This window comes from Saccostrea cucullata, unplaced genomic scaffold (genome assembly GCF_032062105.1).
Source record: "Saccostrea cucullata isolate Sc308-1 unplaced genomic scaffold, CSIRO_AGI_Scuc_v1 ctg10012, whole genome shotgun sequence".
Lineage (NCBI taxonomy): Eukaryota > Metazoa > Mollusca > Bivalvia > Ostreida > Ostreidae > Saccostrea > Saccostrea cuccullata.
The window spans coordinates 9639-19967 of NW_026924178.1; the positions used below are offsets into that span (position 1 = coordinate 9639).

Genomic DNA, 10329 nt, shown 5'->3' on the forward strand with positions numbered 1-10329 from the left:
ACTTATCATCGTAATAATATACATGCTACAATGCACATCACGAATAAACATTTGTTATGTTTCGATACAAATCCCGTCTCTCCTCACTAAATTTTGTCATGCAAATAAAAATATATTTTGTGCAAATAAATAAATAAGTAAATAAAAATAAATATATAAAAAGATCCTGTGAACTACATTGTCCTTGGGGTGGGATGTGGGATGGAAACTTAACAACAATAGTAGTTTAATGTAAATTATTTTTTTTAAGAAGGCATTGAAACCTTTTCTACTAATATATATAATTTTAGGGTGCATTGGATTTGTCAAAGAATCAATTTTTCTTGCATGAATAAGGTGTCACCTTTCACAATAATGATGAGATTGCATTGGTAACTTACATATAAAGGTAGTTCATGGCTGTACCGTGTATAGAACAGTATGAAGTCTGTACTCCAGATAATCTTGTGTGTTGTCCTTATATCTGTTAACTCGAATGGCGACACTGTTCCTCCGTCTTACAAAGGTAAGTATTCTACAATTCTGCAATATTTGTTTTTACAACATCTTTAATATAAGGTAGGTCTGGAATTTTACGCATCAAGTTTTAATTCTATAATTTAGATTGTGAAAATAGAACGAACGTTTTCAGAAAGGAAATACACCTTTTAAAACTTTGCAGGGTTAAAAACACGCATGGCACTTTTATACAGTATTATATACTAACTGTGCTTGCTTTCTGTGTCATAAAACTAAAAAAGTTATAAAATTGATAAAAGCGATTCATGGGTCTAACTAACCATATTTTTAAAGTATTGAAGTATTTGTAAATGAGAAAAAAATAAACAATAACAAAATAGCTTTGCGACAAAAGGGTAGGGCGGAAATTCTCCTTTTCCAGTTTGTGTCGGAACATTTTTGTTGATTTTCTTTTTTCTAAATTTTATGATTGTGTCTGCTTGATCTATTTCAAATCTTTAAAAGTTTTCAGAAATAGTTGTAGTAAATCAAATGATCTAAGAAAGGGGAGGGGTATGAATATCGGAAAGACTGTTATGCGCAATGTATCTCGTCTATAATGAAAAAAATGTATCATTCCGCTGATTTATTTTACGAGGAAAATAACATGTAAACAATCCAGATCCTAAACAATTTTCAGATCAATAAAAGAAGTAATTATTGTCCTGAAGGATATGAGCAAATTCCATGTTCTATTTTATGTTCTCTGATAAATGGGTATATTAACCTTCGTAATAAATGTATAACTATTAATAACTTATTATCGTTATTATTCATTATTTAATAAAAAAAAAAAAAAGCAATGATTATCTTCATGTTCATGTTACTATAAAAAAGAAAATATTTTTAAAAGATGCTAGTCAAATTAAAATACATTCAATTTTTTTTCATCATTCTTAAAAAGTTTAACTCATTTTTTAAAAAGATGTATTTATTTATGTACCTATTATTATTATTTTTATTATTATTATTTTCTGTTGCAAAATTTGCAGCAAAACTTTATCAGCGCCTTCAAAGTTCTCGCTGGTTTTGGAAACTGACTGGATTCAACGTGAAGGCTGTACATCCCGTTTCCTTCAGAGTGGATGTCGTCTCTACATATAATGTGTCAAAATTAACAACGGATGGATTTCGAGATGGTAAATTGTAATGAGTAATTAGTCTTTGTACCATTAGTTATGATATATGATTTGATAACAACTTAGTAAGTGATATAGAATAATATTTTTTTATGGTTTTTTTCCTGAAAATTCCTTGCGTAAAAATCATTTTTTTTTTGCAAGACATAAACCCGCTCTTAATAATTTCAGAACTTTAAAAAAAACCTTTTATATTCTCATCTTATTTTGCACCGTCGCAAACCACGACGAAAATGTACAATCCTCTGCCATTTTGACCATGGTTGAAGGAGAAGAGAATATTTTGTAGCTAATTAAAATATTGACCAATGCGAGTAAAGCATAGTCGGATAATGACCTTTCAATACACAATCGCAGTGTACGAAATATTTGTTGTATACCGCTGATGTAAATTGTTGATTTCAATTGCGATGGAAACGAATGTTGTCATTGAGTCAATATGAGAGGCATAAATATTTAAGATTACGACACTTTTTGTGATCAAGCAGCCACGGGTAGGAGAGAGAGCTATATGCGGACTCCGGACCGTGGCTTGAGAAGATGCTTATTTTCAAATAGATTTTTTTTAAATTCATATTGCATATACATGTTACATACAGTACATAGATGCTTTATTAACTTTAGTTAATAAGTACAAAGATTGTGCAACTATACTAAAGAAAAATCCAGGTAGGAAAGGAAAGGATGGTGTATACGCAATTTATCCGGATGGAAAACGAAAGAAGAAAGTGTACTGTGACATGACAACAAAGGGAGGTGGTTGGACGGTAAGTTATATGTAGCAACTAACAGTTACGTGTTCTTTGTAGACAAAACTAATTTCTTTAGAATTATAAAGAGGCATGTATCTTACTATAAGAAGCATGTGCGAGTTTGTAGATAAAACCTTCTTTATAACAAAGCAAATCGAAGATAAACCTTCTTTATGTTCAAAATTCACCAGTTCAAACGAACATGAATTATTTATGAATAAAACTCAAAAACACTTTATGTAGGGTGAGCTCGTATGCGCGAGTGCAACAAACTTTAAATATGTGTATACATTATATAAAGCGCAGTCGTTAGTTTAACTTCTGAAATCCATATTATTCTACAAAAGAAAAAGACTCAAATAAAGCGACAAGTCAACATTAATACGAACAACATGTACAAAATATCATACAGGAAGGGGTGGGTGGACGGGGGATCAGTCTGTTGCAATGTAGCAGCGAACTTCGAATGACTTAAAACACCCGAAAAATACGACTGAATCATGCGTAGCACGGATTCAACCTATTCACCCGTTAAAAATTAACAACTAATCGATCTACTTTACCGATAGACTTAATCTGCATACAAAATAAATACACGTGTTTTACCATAACTTTTATAAATATATTTAATGTTTCAGGCAATACAAAGAAGGCAGTACAAATCTACAAGCTTTTACAGGACGTGGTCAGAATATAAACAAGGATTTGGCGACCCCTCTAAAAACTACTGGATTGGTAGGTTAGGTTAATGTCACATTTAAATTGCAAGGTGTATCTTTAAAATATGTAAAATTAAAAGTTTCTAAAAAATATGTTTTTGATATGTAGTTAACAATGTAAAAACACTGAAATGCACTATATAAAACATGTTATTTCAATCTAAGAAAACATTGGACGTATAAGGAAGTACATTACTAAAGATGCATGCAAAACGCTAGTTAATTCATTAGTTACATCCCGTTTGGATTACCGATATGCTTTACTTGTTGGAATTAACAAGCAACTTACAGACAAGCTTCAGGCAGGCGTTGTGTTACTTATTTGTCAAGTTTTTCTTCCTGGTTGATAATGATGTAAACTGTCTAAGTATTTTCAACTCTTTTAACTTTACACGTATTTGATGATTTCTGTCTCAATGCCATAGTGTATATTCAAAGTGTAGGGGAGGACATGACAGCCCTGCACATTCTTGCATAGTGACCGTGACTCTTATATTTGTAACACTTCTCCATTTGAGCACGGCAATTGGATCCATGGAGAATTCCACATCGGCCACAAACTTGATGTTGACGTAAAAAGTAATAGTCCACAGGTCTCCGTTGTGGCCAAAGGCTGTGTTTCATAGCGGCGTGTACGAAATGATAGTTGTTTTTCTTAATTTTGGGAAATCTTGTAGAAGTTAGGGGAATCAAATGGTAGAACTCGCTCGGCTGTAAGAGAAACCGGAATTGATATCGATGCCCGGATTTACAACCACGTATCACACACTGGCTTTAGATGCGTGTGCTTGTTGTAAAGCCAATAGGGTGGACTATTGGTAAACACCTTACGATTTGCAGACCTTTATTTCTCGTTGGTTCGGACAGTATCAAGGACAAGCGCATCCCGATTCCGAATTCCTGAATGTTAACACAAATTTGTATTTATAGACAAGATTGATAATTGATAATTTTGAGTAACATATCACATGAGTTATTTGATTTACAAGTAGAGTTAAAGATTATGATTTAGATAAACAAAAATTAAGTCACACAAAGCACAGTCCATCTGGTCATATTACATATGGCTAAATGAGGTAATTAAATATCCAATGATAGATACATCAGATAGATTGAAACAAGAATGACAAATCACTAAATTAATAACAGATATGCAGAATTTTATATTGAAAACATCCAAAGTAATTGTCAAAATGTTTGATGATACATTTTAATCTGTGACAATACCCTCTTGCCCCAGTAACACACGCCCTCGTGTTTGCATCGGTACACTAGATGTTTGTTCGCTTGAATAAATATGATGTCGGAAATGAATATTTTGTAGATTTTGTCCGTTATTTGGGATTTTGATTGAACGATCATTATAAGTCTCATTTTTACGTTCACGAATTCGTTGTAAATACAATCCCTATATGTTCAAAAGCTGAATATTTTCGGTTTTCAGGGTTAGAACGGTGTTGTTCCTTTCTTGAAGTTTCATTCTGCTTTCTCTCCATTCTTCTTCGACGTTAGCACTTATGGAATATAGTAATTGTTTGTGAAATAAATTGTCAAGCCGTAGCGTCTGTACTTCTTGCTGCAACTTTGAAATAGTTAATTTTTCCTCAGAAGTGTTGTTATTCGATGATTCATGCAGTTTTGTCTCATTACCATGATGTGTATCTCGTGGAACACTATTCCGTATATTAGAAAAAAGCAGTTTGCGGAGATGAGGTTTGCTTTCTCAGTATTTTTCCATTCAAACTTTGTTTCTGGACTTTTGTCTACCGGAAAGTTGCTCTTGGATTGGTGCACTAGTATTTGCCATCGTGGTCTTCCTCCCAGGTGATAATTTTCGTTATCTTCTTCTATAGATCTAAAAGTATATAAACATAAGATATGAATGTTTGAAAAATCAAACCACATCCACATTTAAGTTTTATTTCGTAAGCTTGTATAATTAAAATTTTCAATTAATGTTTTATTCAAAATGTATATGCATATAGTAGAACGAAATTAAAATTATTACAACAATAGATTTCCAGATCAAGGAATAGCCTGACCAAACCCCTGTCACTAATCGTCACATAAATATCAACTGCTGTAAAGCAGAAACCTCGTGTATATTATGCTGCTTTATCTTCTATATATGGTGGTGTAATTCAGATGAGATATGTGGAGATAACGAAAAGTATTCGAGCTCAAACTTCCATTAAACATTACAAAATAGTAGCAGAGGAAACATGGACCTCTAAAACACCAGAGGTGGGATCAGGTGCTATGGGGGAGTGAGCATTTCTTAAAATAACAACGTGTCAGATTTGAGAAATTTCGACATTTTAATCAGGTAAATTCTATTTTACAACTTTTCCAAAGGTTTATTCTAAATAATTTAAAGTAAGAGACGTAAGTCACCCAAAATGTAAACCAAATATCAAGTCTCACATTCTATGTTAAAAAAGATTATTTACACATATCAAATGAAAATGTATTTCCTGTATATGTATCATTTAGATCATATAAATAACCTTGTACATACATTTCTTAAGAAGTATATATATGTCACATTAAAATCTTCTAATCGAACACGCAAGTAATTTGTATTCACCTGTGGGGAGCCTCCATTTTTGACTGGGTTTATTTAACCCCGTTTTATACCTCAAATCACTGGACCTTTAAAATATTGGTAAGCCCGTGCTTCAGTTTGGACACGGCAGTCCAGGTAGAAGGACGTTTTCAAAACTTCTCAAGATTTACATATTTGATTTGTATTATACACATGGCAGACTACTGAGGGTATTTCAACCCAACCCTTATTAGAATTTATGGTATGGTCCTGCTTCTCTGAGGTGAGCCTTATTTGCGTTTGTTTTTATCATTTTATAAAGTTGTAAATATCTTAAAACACCCAGACACGGAATTTCTAACATATGCATTTTTAAGCTATTCCATTTCATATTTTTAAGTTCTGTTATTTATAGTTCATTGTATTCGAAAACTGCTTGAATCTTAAAAGTAAGGTGGATTGTTTGTGTCTTTATTTGTCTGTTCGATGTTCTATAATAACTGTTGTGAAGTATAGCAATTATTGCATTGTACATATTGCACTGTAACGTTTCACAGTGTAAATTATTATTCTGTGTATGATATTTAATTGGTCTCATAGATCATTCCTGTAAAGTTGTGTAGAGATGGCGGCCGGTACCAGTCACATCTCATAGTCTTGAACGCAAGACGGACGTATAACCTCCTCGGCACTGGAGAGGGGGAGTGTAATCTCTTCGCGCTGGAGAGGGGTGTCTGAGCCTCCTTAGCGGCAAGAGACAGTAGTGTATCCCAAACACCGTTTGGAACCATAGACTACCGGCATTCGGGGGACACGGACGACCACACACCAATGCAGTTTATTTTGTTGTACAATATTTTGTTAATTAAAATGTAAAGTTTAAATGTAGTGAAAGATTTTCTGTTATTTATCAAAGAGGAGTTTGGATCACTATTCTCTACGCAAGGTCATTATTTGACAATATATAAGTTATAATTTCCTTATAATTTAATGCAACTTTATTTTACAGATCTTTTAAGCCTTCAAACGTTCTTTTCAATCAGATGTAATATTTGGCCTCTGTTTCACTGATTTTTTAAGAGTAGATGGATTATTTTTTGTCCTTAAAGTTCGTTTTTTGTTTTTGTTTTTTTTTTTTATAGATTTTTATGAATCAGCTAACGTAAGGTGTAGGAATAAAATAAACATAAAAGAAAACAATATTACCACATCATTAAAACAAGAATAAATCGTTTTATAATTTAGTTATACATGTACCTTCGTAAGTTTTACATTAAACCTATTTATATACCCTTAGATGTACTTAAAATCCGCACAGAAGAAGAAAAACGTTATTTATAAAATTCATATTTACTTCAAAAACAATTTGAAAATTTGAAAAATTTAAGAGTAAGGGATATATCTTGTTGACCATAGGTTCTTTAAAAACTGTTTCGATTTTTTATATAATATTATCAAATGATAAGGAACATTCTACTATAGGACAATTTAAGAGTTATAAAATTTCTTTTAAAGGAAATAACGCAATCTATGAGTTGACAAAGAACAAGGACCAGGAACTCCGGGTTGAGCTACAAAGATATAATGGTGACAAAGCCAATGTACAAAACATTTTATGTCGGAGACGAAGGCAGTAAATACAGACTAAGTGTGTCTGGCTATTCAGGAACAGCGGGTAGAGCTTTTTCATAAATTTAGTTTTATGTTCTCAATTTTATTCGGATAATTTAATTTACATACCCAGCACTATTTATATAATAGTGCTGTGCTTTGCATAGTATCGTAAATAACCTATAAAATCCAACAGACTAGACAGTTATTTCATATTTTTTTTTTAAATAAACTTATTTCAAAAAAGAAGCATACTGTAAATGTATTATATTTAACGGTTACCATATTTGGTGGAAATTGATTTTTGAACGAGTTAGCGTAGATTTGATTTTGCGCATTTCTCAATGTTTTTATTTATGTATATATGTGCAAGACATTTAGCGTTGTACTTAAATTAGCGGAAGTTCCCTTCCGCCAAAATGGCTAAAAAGAATACACAGCCAAATGTAATATGTTTACAGTATTTTATCCACATATACTTGACACATTTTTACATAACAAACATATTCGATAAAATTAATAAAGATTATAAGACATTGCTATATACACTGTCCAGGTAAAATGATTTCAACAATGGTGATTTTATTATCAATATTTTGTTCTAGGTGACAGTCTGGATTATCACAGTGGAATGAAATTCAGCACTAAGGACCAGGACAACGACGGGGATGGTCGTAACTGTGCTACAGAATATCACGGAGCCTGGTGGTACAGGGGATGTCACCGCTCAAACCCTAACGGACAGTACGCTCAGTCTGCTCTCTTTAGTCCTAAGTACATGGTATGGTGTTACTGGAAGCGTAGTGAAGCGTTAAAACAGACTGTAATGATGATCAGACAGAGAAACTGGAGTTAATTATAAATCATATTATATATTAAAGAAAAATTAGTCTCAGTATATTACATCTACACATAATCATCCTTTTTTTTTATCTGTAATGGACATGCATCTACATTCTGCTTCTGCTTAGAACAATATACGAGGGTTGTTAGAAAAGTTCGCGGACAAGTTCTATTGTAAGCGCGCTATTTGCAGGAAACCAACGAAACTTGGCAGATAATAATTTGACATATTTTGCAATAAATATGCGAAGATTTGACTGTTTTCAATGCTCCACTCAAAATATACAGCCTAATTATTATGAAAAGATACGCTTCACTGAGCATGTCACTTTTTTTTAAAGTTTTTATTTTGTTCGCATTTTTTCAAATTGAAATAATGTACATATTTAGCGCATAAAAATGCATGATATTTTATATAACGTCACAATAAAAGTCAAACGTCATTTTGTGAAAATTTCAATTAAATTGAAGATTTTCTAACTATTTTATCCGTAAATATGAATGAACAACTCTCGAAAAGAAGTCAAAAGAATTAACGTCGATGGATGTCTTGATCACCGGGCCGTCATAAAATTCTGTGTGCAGGCAGGAAAATCGTCGAAGGAGACCAAAATCTTCTTAGATGCTGCTGGTGATGGCCCACATGTGTCTAGGACAATGGTTTACAAATGGCATCAGAGGTTTTAAGATGGAAGGACTGATATTTTCGACGATGATCGCACCGGAAGATTACAATGAGTGAGTGATAATTTCAAAGAATCGGTACGGAGTTGAACAATGACAGGGGAGTCTCTGTGCGTGACATTGCAGACAAATTCGACTTTAGTATTCCAACCATACACCAGATAATTACAAAAATCTGAACTTTCAGAAACTTTGTGTACGATGGTTGCCGAGATAGCTCTCTGTGGATGAAAAACAAAGGCGGGTTTCGGCATCTAGCGAATTTTTAAGACGCTGGCAAAATGAAGGTGAGGCATTTCTGGGGCGAATAATCACTACCGATGGGACCTGGTTATACCATTTTGATCCAGAAACTAAACAACAGTCCAGCATGTGGAAGAGAAAAGGATCACCGCCACCTTAAAAAGCCAAGGTGACAAGATCCGCAGGAAAACACATGTTTATCATGTTTATGGACATGCAGGGGGTGATTTTAACTCATGCTGTACCCAGTGCGCAGACCGTCAACGCAAATTATTATTCGAAGGTATTTATTAATCGTTATAAAATCATGTATAAATTAGCTTTGAAAAAAAGTAAATTATTTTTTTTTATAAGAGTCGATGATAATTTACTGAAAAGTAATCAAAATAATTTAATTATTTTCTTAATGTGTCTTAGCAATTTTTTATTTGTAATGAGCGATTTCAAATTAAGAAATGGTTTCAAAATACATTACACAATTTCATTTGAAGGTTGTTCCCCGTGACCTGATTGAGGCCTTACGAAAGAGACGCCCAGAAGTTGCTGCTAATTTAAACTCGGTAATATTTCACCAAGACAATGCCCCCGCACACACTGCACAGTCAACCATGCTGGACATTGATTTAATAGATTTTGAGCTCTTGCAGCACCCCCCATACAACCCAGACCTTGCGCCTATGGACTTTGCTTTATATCCATACCAAAAGGCACAACTGCGTGGACAGAAATTCTTGGACCTGAAAGATCTACGATATGCTACAAAAGACATTCTACAAAAACTTGACAATGCGTGGTTTAAAGATACATTTAATAAATGGGTGAAAAAGGCATGAACAGTGCGTGAAACTGAAAGAGATTTACTTTGAAAAAGAGTAACAGGTTTGTTTGTCAAGTTGTTTGACGTCACATGACGTCGTAGAAATATCAAGAGGTGCTCCGTTTATCTAGTTCATATAAAATAAAAATCGTTGTATATTTTGAAATTTTATTAATTTCATCTGATTTTTTGCATACTTATCATTAATTGAAAGTAAATTAACAGAACATACGTTATACTTTACAGAACACGATAGATTTTCCGTAATTCAATGTGTCCGCGAACTTTTCTAACAACCCTCGTAGATCTATATCAATTGTCTGTCTTCCCAAAACAAAAAAAAAATTATACTGTAGTACAACTTTTTTTTCAAATAAAATAAAGCAATCTTAAGCAAGCATTATAAATTGTTTGCATAAAGAAAAATCATACTGTATAATAATGTATATAGTCCGCGTGCAAGCTAGGCACATTGATG

General features: G+C 33.0%; 1 pseudogene; it reads left to right on the forward strand.

Annotated features, from left to right (window-relative positions):
- The first annotated feature begins 420 nt into the window (after window positions 1–420).
- On the forward strand, window positions 421–9867 carry LOC134265917 (angiopoietin-1-like; annotated as a pseudogene).
- Window positions 9868–10329: the final 462 nt, after the last annotated feature.